The sequence below is a fragment of the Xiphophorus hellerii genome, chromosome 12 (genome assembly GCF_003331165.1).
Source record: "Xiphophorus hellerii strain 12219 chromosome 12, Xiphophorus_hellerii-4.1, whole genome shotgun sequence".
Classification (NCBI taxonomy): domain Eukaryota; kingdom Metazoa; phylum Chordata; class Actinopteri; order Cyprinodontiformes; family Poeciliidae; genus Xiphophorus; species Xiphophorus hellerii.
In genome coordinates this window covers 21509892-21531483 of record NC_045683.1, presented here as the reverse complement: position 1 = coordinate 21531483, position 21592 = coordinate 21509892, and positions in this window count along the sequence as shown.

Here is a 21592-nt window from a genome sequence, read left to right as displayed (position 1 = left end):
TAAGGAAGATGTCTGCCAAAGGTAATTTTTCAGTATAATTTTTATGGATTGGATAGATTTTTTTTAGACTTAATTTTCTTATTGCAAAAATTGGGAAACTCAAGCAATATCCCTTTCATGCATGAATTATAATCATTTCAGTCAATATTTTCCAAGGGCTTTTGATTTTCTTAAGATATAAAAAAAGGTAGGGAAAAAAACAATTTTTTTTAAAAATTGTTTATTCAAGGATTTTTCCATTTGTCCACTCAGGTGGACAGCAGACATGTAATTTTCTCACTAACGAAATACTAAATATGAAATGTGAACATATTTGAGCATTGTTTACCAGAATGCATGAAACACAAAACAACAACTCTCATCCTAGTCTAACATTCGTTACTATCTCATTCCTTTCTTCACTCCCTGTCTCAGTTTGGTTGTCTCCTTGTTTCTCTTCATCTATATATTATTGTGGAAATATTTAATTTTGCAAAACTAACAACACTGAAAATGACACTTCATTTGGGGCCAGTGTTCAGATCTCAACTACGTTTTAACAGTTTTGGGGTGGCACCGCTGTGCCTGTGGTTCTGACTCTTGTTTGTGCTTATGTGCCAAGCAGGAGTGCAGATTACCCACCCTATTTGGAGTCCTTGAAGAGGCTGTTGGAGAGCGCTCCTCCTGGGGAGTCCCTTGTTCTGCTGGGGGACTTCAGCGTTCACAAGCTCCAAAAAAAATAACATTAGTCACCTTTGATTCATGACTGAACAAGGAGGTAGTTACTTTTGCATATAGGACCTGGGAAAGAAATGAAAGTCCCAGGTGCAAGATGGAGAGAATCAGCAGTTTTTTAAAAACAGGTATTAAAAACAGAGGCAGAAAATTGGGCCAGAATCAGTGAAATGTGGAATTAAAAAGCTGAAAGGCATGAAACGAGGGACAGAAACAAACTGGCAAACAGGGTGAAACATAAACAGACAAATAGAATAAGACAGTGAGACACTGTATGTCTTCACTGTCTATCTGTCTGTCAAAAAGACAGCGACACTGTCAGGTAGATAACATTAGGGTGTGGCAAAGGCTAATTACAGGTGGAAAACTCGGGATGTGAAGATGTCTGCAACAGTACAAAAGATTATCTCACAAAATAAAAGAGAAAGTTAAAAAATAGCATCTTTGCCTGATACTATGATTAATTTGATGATCTGAAGCATTAAAAAAAAAACAAAAGCGGAAGAAATCTGTGAGCGGCAAACTCCTTTTTTCACAGCTCTGTATCTGTAAATTGAAAAAAACAAACAAAAAAACCCCACAATCCACCTTATATTCTTGTTGAATAAATCCAGCTCCAAACACTATTTCCCCCTAATCGTCTGTTTTTAAGAGAGAAAATCTATTCATGCACAGAGAAACGTTTATCCCTTGGCAAAAATTAATTTGTCAAGAGAAATTAAACATAAAAATCAGTAGCAGAACACTGTGTTCCTAAAGTAGCAGAACACAACATTATGCGAGGCAGATGTTCTATTATTGAACTGATTACCTTTGTGATGGATGGAGGGGTGCCCGCGCTTTATTTCCACTAAAGAGCATCAACATTAAGGCACTGTGCTGAGTTTAGTCAGAGGCTTATGGCTCGGTACATGATGGACTAGTACAAATGAATTGGTCATTTTAATCTGGCTGATTAAGACTGACGTTGAAAAAGTGAAGGTTTAATAACTGAACTGTGTTGTTTCAAAAGACAAATAACCTGCGTTTTCACTCACAAGTTTCTCAGAATTATTATGCAGCTCCAGAGAAATCACTCAAACCAAAAAAAATAAAAAATAAATAAATGAAATGTTTATGTTTCTTGATGAGAACGGAGTAAAACGTGTACTGTGTTTTCATAGCTGTGGGTATGAGGAGTTCTGGGAGCTGACCGAAAAGTTGCACAGCAAGAGTGTTTCTTGCTGTGCAATGAAAATGTGGTTGTGGAGTCCTCGTCTTCTGGCCCGGCCCCAAGTAGACCCAGAGGAAATTTTCACTTATCAGCTTTAATAAAACGATCTTATCCATAGAAGATTGTTTCATAAACACAGACCCCTATTGTGCTTTGTTGTGCCAGAGGTTTGAATGATAACTCAGTTTACATCATGAATCACAGGTGGTTTAATAGTAGATCAGGACTTTGGGCCCAAGCGTCTCAAACCCCACATGTTAGCCTCCAACCCTGGTTAGTAAGTTGTTAAATACGGGAGGACTACATGCACCGGACACTCTGAAGGAAGAAAAGCAGTTCTGTTCGTCTAAACATACCAAGTCATTTTGATGCCTTGGTTACAAAAAGCAACTGAAACATCCATAAATAAAAGTATTAAACTGAACTTTTATTTCAGAGGCCACACGTGGCCACAGTTGGAGATGATGCAAATCTGACCCTTCAGCACGGATGACTGAGGCACATGAACTTTTTTTTTTTTTTTTTTTTTGATGTGAATCGTTTCAAAATAACATGCTGTCAAAATCTTCTTAAAATGAAATATGTTTGGTATAACACAAAACTGTGTATGTTATGGACCGTGTATTCTTGACTTCATTTTAATTTCATTGCAAGTAGGACCATGAACATCCTGTGACTTATTTAAAAACAGACTTGGGTGCATTAAAGTTGACCACATAAAGCAAGTGTTTTTGAAGAAAGGCTGATCACAATTCCTGTCCTGTTTTTGAGAATGTGAGGGCAAAAAAGTCCCAGATCAAGAAAAATCACTTTTTATATGGGGAACTTCTTTTTAATAATTTTGGTTGTGTCATTAAAATTTTGCCCGTTTAGTTTATCACTGCACAGATAAAAATGTAGGAGAAATTATGATGAAATAATTTTTACCACTTGGCAAAACAGTTTGAGCACCTCTGGTCTGGACAGATTCCAGGTTTTTAGTTTTAGCATTTATTTGCTTCCTCAAACTGATGTTATTTGCCACGTCTTAACTTTGAACTTTTGTGTGCATGTCAGTAGCAAATCTGTCCAAATCAGTAACAAAATCTATACAGCCTAGTTAAAAAAAAAAGTGGGCATCCCCCTGTTTTGTTCTCATATTATGGATAATGTTCATCCAAACTGTTTCTTCTGTCTGTTGTGAGCCGTGTGAACGTTAGACCGAAACACTGTCTGAGAAAAAACCCAGACCAGAAGGAGCCAGTCCAGGTAAAGGCAGCTCAAACAAGTGCCAGCATGAGCAACCAAACGAAGTCTGGGTGGTGAGAAAGCTCCTGACGATCATTGAGTTTGGTGACTTTATGTGAAATTGCTTCCTGTCAGCTATGATTCTTCACACAAATATATTTGTGTCTGTAAAAAGTGAGATGTTAGAGATAATTGGCCTAACAGACGAAAAAAAAAAGTCCTCTCATTTTTCACTACCATTCTCAGTGTGTGTGACAAGGTTATTGTGCTCATGCCTGAAGAGTACGTTCTAGCAATTCTCTCATGCGACCTCCGAATATGCTTTACCATATTATTAAAACAACAAAATGACTCACTGACTCTCAAAGCTAATGTCAAAAGTAAGATAGAAGGCTATTAGATCTCTCAAGGGAAAATAATGCAAAGAGTCTGCAACACAGAGTGGGAGCTGATAGCATTTTTCCTGTGGATAGGAAAATGGAGCAGGCTCTGTCCTACACCGCTGGTGGGAACGTCTGTCAGCACGCCGCAGCCGGGTCACATTAACAACCAGTTTTCCCACAATCTGGCCTTTATTAGAACAGCTAATAGCAAGTCTAGAGTCAGGTAGATCTAAACTGCCCCACAGAGAGAATGCTGAACACTGTCTAATTCATACAGCACAGGCTAAAAATATCACTCACATGATGCCAAGGAAAGCAGTCAGTTCCTCGGCTATTACAAAGGATGTTGTTCATGTTGAGCGCACTGCAAGACCAACAAACTAGAGTTCATTTTGGACATTTCATTAAAAAGCTTGCTAAGTTCCCGTGCCTTATTCTTTAAAAATATTCCCAATTTCTAAAAACGTTAAAGGGGAAACAAAGTCGCAAAGGTTTCAGGGATGCAGTCTGATCTCAGTCCAGTTCAGTTTAGAAAAGTATCTATGACTCAGCAAGATCTCGCTCCAAACTTCTACACACATAACCCAGAGGAAAGCCCCGTCCCAGGCTGCCTTGCAGTGTTTTCACCTTATTCATGTTGAGTCACAAGAGCAACAAGAAGGAAGGATGTTTCCTACTATACAAATAACTCATTCAGGTTTTCTTGATAGCGAACCAGAACGTTTCCATGTTTTCTTTATAGCAAATACAAGCCAGTGGGAACTTAAAACTGCTTTAAAGCTTCACAAAAAGAAAAAAAAATTTCCCCTTCACATTGAACATGTTAAAAATGACACTGCTGACATTCACCCAGTGTGATATAACAGAAAATACAATGAATGGAGGAGTGATGAAGATGTGAAGTAGCTGCAATGGTTATAATTGGATTTTTACAGTCAAATGACAATTCTCCCTCTAATTCTAAACGTTCTTCAACCATTAACATCTCTGCAATTTCCTGTGACAATGAGTTTCCATTGTCACCAGGAGGGCTGGCCCAAGATATAATAGGCAAACTATGTGGTTGCTTAAGCCTCCAGCTGGCCTCAGGCCCCCTGGATTCAAACAGGGCAGGTTAAAACGTGCAGCAGTTGTACATATGAAAACCTTGACAGATTGGAAGCTTTCTTAAGAGAAAAATATTGATAAATTAAATATAATGTAACAATTCACTTTCTGAGGTTAATGTCTGAGCTGGGAATTGTAACTAAAACTATGTTTTCTTCTTTAAAGAGCCGAGTTTAGTGTAGCTTCTTTGATATCAGTGACTTAACTGAAAAGCTCAACAAATGCAATTTGCATCATTTATACATAAAACGAAAGACCAGATTGAGTGAAAGTATAACAACATTTGATCATGTCTAGCAAACCTACAGTCTCCAAACATTTTCTTAGGTACAGCTTGGTTCGTACCAGGTTGAACCCTTATTTGCTTTCACGATTTCCTTAATTTTTCAGGGTGTTGATTTACCAACAGGCTGCAGGATTCCCTGCTTAGTAGTAGTTCCAAACAGCCCACTCCTCTTTACCATAAGTTTTATCAGCTCAAAGTGGTCTTTCTGTAATAGTGTAACAAAAAATAGAGTGGGATGGCTACGTTTCAACACCTGCTCATGTTTATAATTTTTTTTCCCTCCATCTTTGAGAGCATCCTACGCCCTTTACTCTGTCTGTGACTCTGAGCCACCAGGGACACCGACTGTTCCATATACAATGGCTCACTTTTCAACAGTGGGTAAACAGGGGATGTAGCTAATATTATCTGCACAAAGATAGACTTTCCAGGCACTGGGGCAGAGAGAAGCAGCTGTACATCCTGGGGAGGCCGGGGAGAGTCTCTGTGATGCCAATGAGCCTCGGTATGAGCAAGTGAGGATTGAACTGCAGTCCAGACACATGGGAACCAGAACCAGTCTGAAAGTGAAGGAGGAAGGCCAAGCCTTTTGAAGTGTTTATGATGGAAAGCCTCTATCCTGGAAAGCCAGCTCAGATGCTTGTATGCATCTACGTGTGAACAAAATGCGTAGCGGAAGAAACACAGGACAAACAATACAATAACAGCAACGGGAGGAAATGAAGTCAAGAGAACAGGAAGCTGCTGGGCTTCCCGTTCAAGATGTAGATAATTGGCGTTAATGATTGTGAGTGAGAGGGCAGTTGTTCACAGCTCCTTGATATTTGAAGACATTTATCAAAAATGCTTGCCAATACAACAATGTGATACTTTATCATAGAAGTGACATGAGAAAGTTTGCACTTTTCTCAAAACAAAAATATTCTCTTGTGTATTGCAATATTCTTTCTTCTGTCAATAAGCTCTAGGGATAATCTACATACAGTAAAATGTGACGCAATAATCTTGGAAAGGATGCAAAACACTGTGTTTGGACTGATGGGACGTACAGCTAGCTTCCTGTTTAGGAATACACTAAAAGCACTGGCACAGTGATGGAAGACAGAAATCCAAAGAACTAATTAAACTTTCTTGTGGGAGGAAATGCTGATACAATGGTAAATAATGCCTTAGAGTATTTTTTGCAATAGCAAATGCCTCATACAAATGAACAATTACTTAACCAATCTAGCCTTAACCCTAACCCTGGATAAATACAGCTCCCCACCTATCCGTGTTACACCTGCAATATGTTTCTATTAGGTCCAATGTCTGATTCACGAAGCAAAAAGAACAAGTGATACACCAGTGCAAACATGCCCACCATATTCAGGAAGTGTCATCAGTTTGCTCTTCATTTGCATTGCAGCACAGAGGATTTCACTTTACCATTGGAAAGACCTTTGATCAATAACAGAGGTAGCAGACAGTTTGACCAAAATGACAAGACTTCTGCCAAGAAGAGATGTGGTTGTTTTTAATGAGATGGAAGATGATGGAGTAATTTATCCATTTAGCTAAAATACTCAATGACAAAAGGAATTAAATATTGTGTTTATGGATATTACATGCTGTTTTTAATATATGTGCTGCACATATTCGTGGTATTCTTTAAGAAAGAGAACGCTTTTTGCCTTGGTTGTACATTTTCTAAATATGACTGAACTATCCCTGAAAACCTTTGATTTCCATTGGCCGATAATCACAACTGTAAAAAATGTGTTCAAAGATTGGAAACTCAGGGCAATCCTTCAGGAAATCAGGCCTGCCTTTGTTTGCTGCCTGAGTCAACTTTTGCATTGACGATTTTATGTTTCAGATTAAATGCTGAAAACACAAACGGATGACAGGTCACGTGAAGATGAAAGAAGATATAAGCACACCCACAGCATCAGTCAGAAAAAAACATGATCACCTCCCAGAGATCAAGACGCACAGTAAATGCCGATCCGCAGCAGAATGATGTGACTCAGCCCACTCACTGGCACAATGGTTGCTTTATGACTGCTCATAGGTGGCCATTTAACGCTTACAAAGCTTCTCTATGAAGCTGCTAGGTAATTTTGAATTGACTCATGTGAACCAGCACATGGCTCTATGTGCACCTGCGGACCCCCATGCAGGCCGATCACTTCTGCTGGAGCAGGAAAAAAAGAAGAAAGGAAAAGAAGGAAAAACTGTGAGTGTTGGTGAAAACAAAATGAGTGGTTACGATCACAGATGACCTGAGCTGTTTACAAGCTCAGGAATTTCTTCATGGAAAATATTTCCTCCCAACACCAGTCAACACCAGTCTCAGTGGATGTGTTACTGGGTGCGTGTCTCCCATTTTCCACATAAAACTGTTGACCATAAACCATGAATTCTTTGGTTAAAGTTCCTAAGCATCATAATGGCTACTTAAAATCACTGCATGTGGGCAACTAGATGAAAGAGAAATCGGTGATGTAAAACAAAAATAAAATCATGAATTAAATACCTTTTTTTTTCATTAAGAAGCATTGGAACGGGTCTACTTGAGTAGCTTTATTTCTTACCACTTGTGTTACACAGAATCATAAACTAAATGGCAGTTCATTTAGATATCTTTCTGGATTGAATTTGCACCCAATGAAGACCTGACACTGCTCCACTCAAGGCTGTATGGTGTTAAAAAAAAGTTACTGCATTCACAAGCAACATACTAAACTCTGTTGTTTAAAACACAAATATATTTAGCTTGCAAATTTGGCTTCACATAAACTTTCTTTCTAAAAATATCAGACTTATTGCCAAGAAGTGAGGTCATGACAAACAAATAACCTGTCAGATTAAAAGTATCTTTTGAAAGTAATGATCTTCAAGCAGATATTGAACATACTTTTCAGCTGCATATTTTTAAGTTTGTCATTCTGTATCAAAAAGGGTTTTATTGGTCTGATGTATTCTACTCTTAAAGCAGAAAATTACCATAATTAATAGGAAACAAAAGCTTGAAACATGTGTGTGTTTAATTAATCAATATAATGTGCTCAACCTGAGTCAATACGTTAAATGAGTTTTTCAATAATACTGTAAGATATTGAATGTGACTGTGTGTCACATTAAAGCTAGAAAAAGTCTGGAAATGATTTTTCATGGCCTCAATTTTTTTAAACGGTCAACGATCTGAAATTGTAACAGGGAAGTGTTCACTTTTAGATGGACTCTGGAAGGTTCACTCAGTGGTTTCTCAATATTCTTGGCTGCCATTTCAGCAAGAAGACAAAAGAACGCTCCCAGTAAATCAGAGGAAAGCTTACTGAAAAGCAAAGGTCAGGGGACGGATACAATAAATCTCAGAGACACTGAACTTCCCTCGGAGTTTCGTTAAATCCATTATCAAAAAAAATGGAAGGAATACGATACACATGTAAATGACGTTTTGTATCCTTCTCCAAGAGAACTATGACTTCAAGGAACATTTATTTTCCAGCAAGACAACAACCCAAAGCGTCAAGCTAAATCTACAGAGAAATGGTATGAAGACAACAAGATTCCTGTTCTGGAGTGGTCGAGTCAAAGCCCAGACCTCAATCCCACAGAGAACTTATGGGTGGATTTGAAAAGCCACTCAACCTGTCAGAGCTTGAACAGCATTGAGAGGAAGTATGAAGTGACATCGCCGCTCCAGATGTGCAAGTCTGATTGAGACCTGTCCACGCAAACTTTATCCAACAATGCAGCCAAATGTGCATCTAATAAATACTGACTGGAAGGGCTGGTTATATGTGCAATTACTTATTTTAAAGTAAATACTTTTATCTAATTATTATTTTGTAGAAATTTGTTTTCATTGTGATATAAACGGGGTGTTTGTTTTTATTTTTTAGTGAGAAAAATTGTTGATCTTGAATGCTGTAAAAGTTCTCTCTAAACAATATTGTTTTGTAGCATCAGTTCAGATGTGTCTATCTGTTGCAAGCGACGTACGGTTCCATTAACTATACTATTTGTTAAATCTTGTTCATCTTTCAGAAATTTGTATTAGACGGTTGTATAAAACTAGAACTCCAACACAGCAAAGGTGTAATAAAGAAAAGATAAAGAAAAGAAAAATACTTGCTGCCCATCAGATGTTACTATGATTTATGGCCCACTGTGCTGCCAGCTGTGTGTGTAAACCATGACATCTTGAAGCTGCAGGGGCTCTGAAGAACCTCACTGATGTCCAGAGAGGACATTTGCAGACACTGCAGTTTACAAAATCCCCACTGTGCACACAGCCAGTCTTCAATTTTGTTTTCTGCGCAGCAGAATAGGTTTGTCATTAGATTTGACCAATAAAATAATTATTCTTACATTTCTAAATGCACAACTCTTATGATTCCATTTTATGAAGTTTTTAAATAAATTGTCAGATTAATAAACTGGAAAGTATGAACATGAATATTTGCACTAAATATGAAATCAAATCCTATTTTTTCTTTTATATATTTTGCAACTTTGGTTCAATGTGGTTAATAAACCCCACAGGTGCAGCAGAAAGCTAGCCGTAAAACAACTTACTAACTTACTTACTTCTCCTTGACTCACATCCCAGCAGTGCAGGAAAATATCTCCAACAATATTTTTTTATGCCTCCTTTCATCTTCATCTAACGATTGTGGACAATAAGAAGTAAACTTGTCTGAAAGTTTCCGAAACAGGTCATTGAAAAGACACAAGATGTTGGGCATGTGTTGCAAGGCTATTGGGTTCAGGGTTCACCCACGCAACTGCTCCAACTATTGTATATTCAAGTGACAGTGGAAAAATCTCTAAACAATGGACAAAACTGCTTGTGCTTTACATTTTTTTCCACAGCTCTGTGGAAAAAGTAACTCCAAAAATATACAGATGAAAAACTTTTGCAGAAATAAAAAAAAAGCATTGTGTGCCAATGTATCCGGTCTCCTTTAATCAAATGCCCCTAAGTCAAGTGCAACCAACTCCCTTCAAAATTCAATTAACATGCAATTGTGTGTAATCGGACACATACTGGACACACAACTAGAGCTACGATGGAGAGATTTTGACCAAAAACACAAGTGTTTGAATGGACCAGTCAAAGTCTAGACATGACTCAAATTGAGCATGTCTGGAAGCAGATTGTGGAAAAAAAAAACAAACAAAAAAACTGTCTGAGTCTAAATGTTAAAAGTTGGAAGAGATAAACCATCCAACAACTTGCAGCTTTAATTGAAGTGAAATATAGTTAAACAATTAGAAATGTGGGTCATACTTTTCAGATTTTCATTGGTAAGCCATTCGAAAATGAAAAATAATTTTCCTCTCATTTCACAACCATGCACCACTTTGTGTTGGTCTGTCACATCAAATCCAACTAAAACATAATGAGACCTGAGGTAATAAAAAATAAGCACTTTTGTAAAAACATCTCCATATACAACTGCTATTATTTTTGTTTAGAGTCATGGACTTAAAATGACTATGACTAAACTCCAAGGGTGAACATGTAATTAAATCAAATTCACCATGAAAGCATTATCATTACGAGCATGTTAGCATATCAGTTGTGCATAATTACAGCCCCATAAAACCACGGCTGTAAACCATCTACGTAATGGGAAAAAAATCATTTGTAATGACAAATCCAAGAACATATAATTAGGACCCACCACTGCAGTTTGCTTTATGGTAATACCACAACTTTACCATGTTTTGCTCCCTTGCTAATCTTAGCTATTGCAGGCAGCTGTGTGTGTATGGGTGTGTTTGGGTGTGCGTGGGTGTGTGTCTTTTAGATTTAGAAGTATATTCTATTTGTGTGTTAATATCCGTCCTGCTGGAAACACAAAGAGAAGAGCCTGGGACACAGTCCTTGCCTTGTTTGCACTTCTCTGTCTGTCAGAGTTTCATTCAGTTCCTGATGGACTGATGGAAAGTGGATGGCAGCTTAACCATTTTTAGCCCTTTGCACAGAGAGGTGAGCTGATATATTTGGAAACTGTAAAAGGCCTTTCTGTCAGTAGAGTTTTCACTGAATAGACTGAAAGAGAAAATATGTCATGATGTCCACAGCTAGCAAAATTTAGGGGCTGATTTGGCCTCTCCAGAGTGAAGTAGTGAGAAGTGCCACTAGACTGTAATAGGAGGTTTGAAACGACACTTGACTGTTGTAGGCTGGTTCATCAGTAAAATAATTTCTCAGGCTTACCTTCCATCCAGGATATAGGGAGGATATGATGGTCACTGATTTGTATGGCAGGATGCTGTTTGTTGCACTGTAGCAAAATATTAAGGAGAACAACACGTCACAATGATATTGCATACCCTCTCTCCAGTGACCGAGCTTCCACTGGTGCTTCCACCAAAACTGCAACAGAGATCTGAACATGGGCTCCACTCAGAAACACGAAAAGACATCTGTAGAGAGAAATATTATGTTTTGTGACTATATTTCACTTTGTTGAGCAGGAAAACAAGGAGCAACGGTACAAATCTTCTCAACCTATTCTCATTAGTTATGATGTGGTCTATATCATCTGATCATGTCAATATAAGCATGTTGTGATAAGTACTTGATGAGTCTGTAAGCATATGAGGAATCTCATGTTCTGCAGCTTTTTCAATGCTTTCCATACATCCTAATGCATCTGAAAGTTGTACAGAATGAGGTGAGCAGCTGTTGCGTAATCCCATTGTGAAGCTGCAACTGAATATAACTTTACCTCCACATTTCTATTTGCAAAAATTGAGAAGATGATCCTGAGAAACCAGCATGGTGTAACAAGAACTCACACTGTGCCACTTTAGGGTCTGGTGATGGGCCTTGCCTGTTAAAGATTTGCTTTTCATGCAAACATTGATTTGACCGTTTATTAAACTAGTAATAAACATTAATTTGATCCAGCTAATCTGCCCTCAGTATAACTCACATTGCAACCACCACTGCCAAAGATCGTTTAACTCTGTTGCTTCTTTGATCGCACATATGGTTAGCCGCTGCTAAAACAGGAAGGTTTAACTTTCTCTGTGCTAAATCAAGAGTGCCCTACATAGCTCATGACTAAATTATTCAAAACACCTTTAAAAAAAAAAAGAACCGTATTAGCGTCAATATTGGCAACAGCAATGTAATAACGTCAAGTTTATTTACTCAAACAATTATTATTATCAGATGAAGCTGAGATGCCACTTCAATATGATGCAGCCTCGCTAATGCATTGTCGGGGGACGCTGGGGAATCCAGTTAGATTTATCGTAAATTGCTGTGTCTCAGGAGTATATTCTCTTTGTCCCCCAGAGCCTATGCAGATTAGACGATTGCTGTGAGTGAACACAGATGGGAGAGATGCTCAGCAGTGGAAAACAGGGAGTGAACCAGTTTAATGAAAGCATCATGGCACAGTGAAAAGCCAGTCTAAACTATTGCAGTATTTCCTGGGGGTAGGAAGATGGGATGGTATGCATGCTGAGAGCTGGAGGCCTGCCTAGTTTCAGGAGTTCTGTCGGCTCCCTGTGGGCTTGCGGTGGCCCACTCCCTCATCATATAGGCCCTCCAGGGAACAGCCAGAACATTTTTACTGGTTCCATCTCTGAATAGCACAGTGGATACATTGGGTTGAAAGTGACACTTTTTTTTTCTAAACTCATTATATATTACTGTCATCCATCCCTCCATGCATTCATTCATCAAATCATACATTCAACCAACTCAATCCTTGAAGGGTCTTTGGGGTTGTATGCATATTTTTGGACAAAATATATAGCAGCACATATACAATCATCAGCCAATCATCTCCTGGACCCATTTTTGTCTTTTTAACTATGTTAATTCCTTGCATGACTTCAACAAGGAAACATTCCTCCACATCTTTTAGTGATGAATTTATTAACAACGCAATGCACCAAAGACTACAGAAAAAAAAAAAACCATTTCTTATCAATAACATCTGTATCCAAGGCAGCTTTATTGACTTTTGAGGTTTGTGTTGATCTTTCTACCTTTAGACTTCATTTCAACTGTTAGGTAAACCTCAAACTCATAAATGAGCAGCACTTCATAACCAGTCACTTAGTGCAAATTATTTTGTTTTTCTTTTTATAAAATGTTGAGCTAAAAGACTGCAAGTCTGTAAAGTTGGTAGTATTCGGAAAACTTTAGGTTTAAGAATCACTGCTTGACACCATTGTCTAAGATGAAAAGCTCAATCATACATAGGTCTTCTAAAGTCAGTAGTTTTTCTGACAGACTACTTTCCCAAGAGACTTTTGTGGTAACCCTAGAAGTCACTTTCTGATTGAGGGCAGAGAAATTGAATCTTCAGATCCAGGATTAGATATGGCTTTTAGTCAAGAGACAAATTTGGAGGGTAAAAAGGTGAAATTTCACTGTTACACCCACTGACATGTAAACAATCAGCGCTGGGTTGACCTCAACTTTTACTATGTTTGACCCCTTTTATTTGGATGTATGGTTAGGGTAACACTAGGTGATAAATGTTTGTTACCTTCATGCAAATGATCCCAAATTGTTTAATAGATTACACTGAACTTCATAAGGAAATTCAGCAATGATTCTGTATTATACTCTTCATGTACACATACACACAAACACAGCACAATGGAAATCTGTTTATTAACTGACAAACTGCAGATGAGAGAAGTATTAGTGTTGGAGTATAAAACCATGTCTCAATACACAGGTTGTATAGAAGAGCTCTGACACTAAAATCCTGAAATATTTTGACTAAACTATGTTGCTGACATTTTATTTAGAACCTCAGGAAATGTTCCAACTTTCCAACCAAACAGAATGTTATACAGCAAGATAAAAAAAAAAAAAAGAAGCAGTCAGTTGCACATTATTGGAGGCATATTTCATTCGGTGACACAATGCACATGATGCATATAATTACACAACAGATCCCAATGTGTTTGACCATAAAGATGTGTCGGGCAAGGAAAAATGTGGCAGCTGTGGAAGACAGTGATTGTGTACTCATCTCCCCTCAAAGCAATAGTGTCATAAACATTGTGGCATCTTGCTGATGTTCCTAACATGAGCTATCGTCATATTCAATTACCAAGTCAACATTCTCACAGCTGTGTTGAGGAGGTCTTGATGGAGTGCTATGTACATAACCCTGATTAGGAATTATGCATGGTTGTAATGAATACGGGCTGCACAGTGGTGCAGTTGGTGGCACTGTCGCCATGCAGCAAGAAGGTCCTGGGTTCAATTCCCGGCCCGGGGTCTTTCTGCATGGAGTTTGCATGTTCTCCCTGTGCATGCGTGGGTTCTCTCCAGGTACCCTGGCTTCTTCCCACAGTCCAAAAACATGACTGTTAGGTTAATTGGTCTAGTACTCCGATGTTGTTTTGTTACTCATTCTGCTGCAAGTTGGCTCAATTTTGACACGCAAGACGTAACCGGTTTAGGATTTTCAAAATAAAAGATCAGGAAGTAGTTCATCATTTCTTGCGCGGCCCGGTGGTTGGGGACCACTGCTCTAAGGGACAAGGGTGTACAGAAAATGGATAGATGGATGTAATGAATACCGCAAGACGCTGGAGAAATACTCAGCATCATTAATCAAACCCATAACCACCCTCCAAATTGAAAGCCTTGTGCTGCTGTCTAAAATGCGTTCAGTAACATGGTGAAAATCAGGAATATTTATGTGTAATTTAGCATTTTAAGGATTTTTATTTGATATAAGGCCTTATATGTATGAAAGAAATACCCCAGCAATACAAGATGACAAGAGGAGCTCCACAAAGTCTTTATGACTTTAAAAGTTATGCTTTGACTTTGAATTTCTTGTGTGCTACAAAATTTTTTACATAACAATAAGTTCTCAGTGTAACTAGGGGAGACATAAATCAGTTAAATTTTAAGACACAATTTACCTTGTACCTTGTCTTGTATTCACTCACATAACAACCAGAACTTGAAATTGAACTGAATGTAAAAGATTTTTAGTTGATGCAGAAATAAATTTCTGGCCAATATCAGAGTCTAAATTTTATACTTTTTAAAGTGTGAGTAAGCTCGGCTGGTTGGGCCTGCAGATGGCAGTGACAGATATAGAAACCCCCTGATGATGAATGCAGTTTAGTTTCTGTTAGAGTATAATTGAAAGTTAAAGATTTTTATTCATGAGGGAAAATGTTTTATTATTCAGTCAGGCTTAATTTAGCTACATTTGTTCAAATCAGAAAAATTGCTATGACTTACTGTAAGTATTTGAATTAAATGTAGACTAACTTTTGTTTGTTCTTTTTCTTTCACTCGATTTCAGTATGTTTTCCTTGCCTTAGTTGAATACGTTTTTTCTGCACTTTTTTCCATATGTATCTTTATTTTTGCCTTTTAGTTCTTTCTTGTGTTTTCTTGCTTCATTGCTTTATCTGAAGTAAAGCAATGTGTTCCCCTGCTGTATACAAAAAGTGATTTTGTAAGCAAACTGATATGTACAAACGATAAATAATTTGGAGTTTCTCAAACAATGAAAATCTAAAACGTGACTCAGTACTTTATAGACACAGCTGCGGTTTTTTGATGGAAGGAGAACCTCCAACCCACTCTCAAATCTTTAGCAGTCTCTAACAGGCATGTTTTTTCATTAGGCTCCATCTCTTAACTCTGACCAGAGTCTGCTGATGAAAATCATCCACCAGCATGATGCTGCAACCACCACTAAGCTGAGGATGAATCGATTTTTTTCTTCATATAAAGCTATTTTGCTTGTCCACTAAAAAGTTTAATTTTGGCGTCACCGACCATGTGAACAGACATCATCACTTTTGTTCCACTTCACAATTATGTACTTATTATTTAGACCTATTAAGTAAAATCCAAAGAAAATCTATTAAAGTCTTTTGTTCATGTTATATTACAAATTGTGCAAACATTCGAGAAGTATTAATACTCATAAACATAGTGGCATGTTTAAGAATGCTGTATATGGATTATATATATTTTTATTCCACTCCAGCATGTTTCACATTCAAATGAGAAAGGGGCTGTGGAGATATTGATGCATCAAACACCATAAGGATAAAAATGCAGCGTTGACATGGCGCAGTAAAGCCTGGAGGCAGACAGCCGTTTGTACATATTGAACAATATGGGAGCTGACTGCACAAACATCCTTCCTGACAGGAACTAGTTTGTGTGGCCTCTTCCTGCCCCAAGATGGGAACATAGAGCAATCGGACCACATCTAAGGTCACCATGCTCAAGTATTGAAAACTCCTTATTCTTATTAATTAAACAACCCATAAAAAATAAGAATTTACTAGTATACATGTTTAAAATATTTTTGTTCTAAATTTGTAAAACACTTTTGCATAAGTGTGAGTGAAGTGACCTGCCTAACAGGGACCTTAAAGAGTATGGTCTTGTATTTTGTGTGGACTCACTGCCACCGCTTAATTGGACAGCATATATTCCATATTTTGGAATACATTACAGCTTACAATAAAGATATTTAAAATACTGTAGTTATACAAGCCCTGGAGTACCTAAAGTAAGGTAACATAAATGATTTTTATTTTACTAGTGATTATGAATGCAGCTGCTCACACCACACAGGCAAATCTCTTTAAATGTTGATTTTGTTTCTTGGTTTTTCAGCAAGTTGAAGAGAAGAATCATTATTTTGCTTCTAATGAGCATTTATGCAGAAAAAAGACGAGTAAAATTGCTGCACCACTTGTTAAGAGAAATTAAAAAGTTATTCTTTGGCAATAACCAGAGGCATTAAATCAAGAAGGCCAAATACCACCAATTCCAAACTTTAAAATGTTCTCCTAAAAGTTTGAAGCAGTTTGCAACATATGAAGCTAATTTGTTATTTTGCTTTGGAAGTGTGGGGATTCTTCATGTCGGTTTTAACTTAAAATGATCTCTCTGCTTGGATCTCTGTGCTTCAGCGCACAGAGCAGAGCCTTGTCAAACTCCAGGACAGGAATCATCAAGATCCAACTAAAAAAAAACAAACAAACCTCCTACGTTTATTTATTAAGGCAAGTAACTTTGAATCATCTAATTCCAAATGTGGTGTTTGTCACCATCACTGGCCTAAACTCTGCTCATTTTCTTTGGTTTTAGAGACATTTAAAAATCACTTAATTGAAAACACTTGTCTGTGTGAACGGATGTGGGCACCACTCCAAAATGTATTCTTGAGATGCCTGTGCTGGAGTCAATTCCAGATGGATCTGAACTGAAACCAGATGGCCGGTTGCAGGGAACGTAGTCTTGGTACCACTGCATGCTGCATTGAGACATGTCCCTTTTGAGGGACAGGCACTGTGGTTTTGGTCATTAAAGTTAACAATTGAATGTTTGCATGGGTGTCAGTACACATAAAAAGGGATAAATACAAAAATTATTTTCCATCACAAAGGGGCAAGCTGTTATGTGGTTCACAACGGCGTACATTTTAATCTAAATCTCACAACTGATATATGTATCTATAATGGTGTGAACAAGTATTTATCCCCTTTGTACTGTATGTTTGCCACACTTCAGTATTTCAGAACATCAAGCCAATTGAAACAGTCAAAGATACACAAATAAACACACAATGCAGTTTTGAATTAAGGCGTATATCATTAAGGGGAACATAACCCCGCTACAAAGCGTTGTGTAAAAAATTGATTGCCCCTAAACCCAGGTTGGGCCACTATAGCAACAACTGCAATCAAGCTGCTACGATAACTTGATATGAGTCTTTCACAGCACAGTGGAGGAATTTTAGCCAAATCAACTTTTCAAATTTGCTGTAATTCTGTCACATTCAATGGCTTTCAGGCATATTCAGGCTTTTTAAAGTAATGTGCCTCATCTGGATTCAAGTCAGAACTTTGACTAGACCACTCCAAAAGTTTTTAATTTTGTTTTGGTGGTGTGCTTTGGACCATTGTCAGCTTGAGGTCACAAACAGATGATGTTCTCCTTCAGTTTTTGCTGGTAGACAGCAGGATTCATGATTCCAATCAACATAGCAGGTTTTCCAGATTGGAAGCAGCAAAAGAGGCCCAGACTACCACACTACCGCCACCGTATTATTGCTATGATGTTCTTTTTCTGAAATGTGGTGTTACTTTTGCCACAGATGGATTGGGACACACACGTTTCAAAGAGTTTAACTATGTGTCTCGTCAGTCCAGAGATGTTCTCCTAAAAGTATTGAGAATCATCAAGATTTGTTCTAGAAAAACTGAGACAAACACACAGGCCATTTTTGCTCAGTCTCTTTCTTTTGGTGGCGGCATGAACTCTGGCCTCAACTGAGGTAAGTGAAGCTTGCAGTTAATCGGGTGTTGTTTTAGGGATTTTTGTGACCTCTTGAAAGAGTCGTCTCTGTGCTCTTGGGATCATTTTGGCTCTGTTGGCCACTCCTGTTTTCACCATTTGTGGATCATGGCTCCCACTATGATTCGCTGGAGTCCCAATGCTTTAAAAGTGTATTTGTAACCATGTCCAGGTTGACAGATGTCAATAATTTTGTTGTGTTGCTTTTTTAGCCAACTCCATGTTGTCAGACTGGATTTATTTAAGTGAAAACTTGATTTTACTGGGCTGGCAGCAGTTAGGCCTGGTTTTGGCATATGAAATTAAACACAGCTTTCCAAATAACATGGGTAATCACAGGTAATTCCTGATTTTACAATGGGGAAAATTACTTTTAACACAGAGTTGTTTTGGAGAGCTTTTCCCAATAAGTTATCTTTGTCTTATTTAAAAAGGGGGGCCGCAGAGTGTGTTCCAGCTACATGGGATCACACTCCTAAGCTTCCCTGATTTTGGAGAGGAGGGACTGATGGATAATTAAACCTCGGATTCAGGATGAGCGGTGTGGTTTTTGTCCTGGCTGTGGAACACAGGACCAGCTCTACATCCTCAGCAGCATCATGTTCGCCCAACCAGTCGACATGTGTTTGTGGATTTGTAGAAGGCATTCGAATGTATTCCTCTGAGAATCCTGTGGGGGGTACTGCAGGAGTATGGGGTGCCAAGCCTTTTGATACGGACTGTTAGGTCCCTTCATGGCTAGTGTCAGAGCTCAGTCTGCAGTAAGTATTGCTCATTTCTGGTAAGAGTTAGACTCTACCCAGGTTGCCCTTTGTCCCCAATTTTGTTTATAACTTTGATGAACAGAATTTTTTTGGCTCAGTCAAGGAGTTGAGGAGATCCAGTTTGGTGGCCTAAGGATTGAGTGTCTGCTTTTTGCAGATGATATGGACATATTGGCTTTATCAGATCATAATCACCACTTTTCGCTGGAGCAGTTCGCAGCAGTGTGAGAAATGGACGGGTTCAGGATCAGTGCCTCCAAATCCAAGGTCACGGACTTGAGTCGGAAAAGAGTAGAGTGGTTTCTTGATCAGGGTGGAGGTCATGTCCAGGTGGACAATTTTAAGTGTCTCAAGGTCTTGTTCACGACTGTGGGAAAAATGGAGTGGGAGATTGATAGAGGGATTGGTACAAAGTCTGCAGTGAAGCAGGTGCTGAGAGCTGAGCCAAAAGATGACGCTCTCAATTTAAAGGTTGATCTACGTTCCGACCTTCACCTATGCTCACAAACATTGGATCAGGACCAAAAGAACAAGATCGCAAAAACAAGTGACTGTTTTTTTTTCTTCTTTTTCACAAGGTGTCCAGGTTCTCTTATAGAGAAAGGGTAAGATGCTTGGTCTTCCAAGAGCATCTACTAACAGAGCTGCTGCTTCTCTGCTTCAAGAGGAGCTAGTTGTGGTGCCTCCAGGATGCGTCCCTGGTGAGCTGTTCTGGCCACGTGGCTCTAGGAGGAAACCCAGGCTTCAAGGGCCTATGTTTCTCAGCTGGATGGATGGATGGATGGATATTGGTCTTTTGTTGAGATTTATTCTATGACCAAAAAAATGTCATAGTGACAAAATGCAAACAGATGAAATATGGGAGAGGTAAATACTTTCTTAGTACTGTATGTCCTCCTCAGAACAAACACTTGTGCAATATTTAGAACCTAATATTTCATGTTACTCAACAACAGGTTGTGTCTTTATTTAACCAGATGCATTGTTCTAAAATTTGTATTGAATGTACTTTCAGGAATGTAGAACCTCTGAGTTTTTCCATCAAGTCAAATTTTCATCAGCTTCAGGAAAAACAGACAGCTGTCTGAAAGTAAAAATGAAGATATATCTTTCATAAAACAAGTCAAACATTCCTTTCTGCTGATACAATAATGAGATATTTTAGATTTTAAAATTTTACGTTTTCTAATTATTGGGCCTCTTGAATCCCGCTGTAAACTGAGAGATTCGTTTAAAGCAGATGCCTTTTGAGAAGTGAATAATACAAATGAGCTCTGTTTGACAATTGTGTTCCCAGAAATTTTGTTTCAATGTTTTATTTAGACATGTTTGACCAAAAGCACAAAGAGTAAAGGTTGTGATGGAAGCAATATTGGTCAGAATAATTTGACTCACAGAAGCAGTTTACAATTTTTTAAAACATTTTCATAGGCTTGTTCAATAATTTGTATTAGGAAAGCATGACAAAATAGAAAAGTGATTAAATATGATTTATTTCCTGTTTTTTATGGTAGCTAAAGTGATGGGTGCTGTAGCTAGCTGAAAGATTATATGTTCACTCTGCCCAAAGCCCACCTCCTGCTGAAATATTTCCCTCAAAATTAAGTGTTATTCTTATGTGAACACCACAAGCATCTGCAGTGGGAGAGAAAAACACATTATCCCCCTGGCCAAACTTCACACATCAAAACACAGGCAGGGCCAACAAACCAGAGCTGAGTGGGTATACAATGTTTGTATCTGTAATCCTGCAGGTGGCATTTCCTTTCCTTTAATAATCATAAAGTCTACTTTCCAACTCTACCACATACTAGAGCATTTGAATATGTTGCACTGTGGGAGTTGACTTATAGTCAGTAAAACCTGATCACACTCCCTCTAGTGGGCACAAGCTGACAGGGTCCTTGACATTTAAAGTATTTTGCTGAAAAAAATGAAATAATTTGTGTTCTTGTTTTAGAAAAAAAACTATGTAATTGATAGTGATTGATAGAAAAATAAAATGAAATGAATTTGCTACTTCAATGTTAAATCTAAAAATACCTAAAATATGCAGTCTGGTTGTAAAATGGTTCTAAATGAAGCAGCATTTTTAATGCATACAACAATAAGCTTAGGGCAAAATTCAACTAAGATGCAAAGTGGCTTCCAATCAGTGAATCAGTTCATGTACCTCAATGGAAATGAATGCAAAACCCTCAGCTGTTTTCAGCAGCCTCAATGTTTATCCTCTTTAACAGATTTGTCCTCTCTCTGAACTCTGCCCTCGATCTCCCGTGCCATGCCACCGTTCTCTGTCATATCTCTGAAAACAAAGTATAACACCTTCTCCTACCTGACAAAGGAATTCATTATGCTTTTCCCCAGAGGAAACCACAAAGGGCCGTCTCAAATGTACTTGTGGTGTGGCTGAGCTCCAGGAGGTAAGAGAGCACACTGAAGTGCTCACAAGAAGAAGACCAACTTCTGAACCTGTGAATACGGCCAACCAAACCTCTCCTGTAAAAGAAACAAAACAGAAAAATAACACATACGACAACATGATTACAATCGTATAGCACACAAATC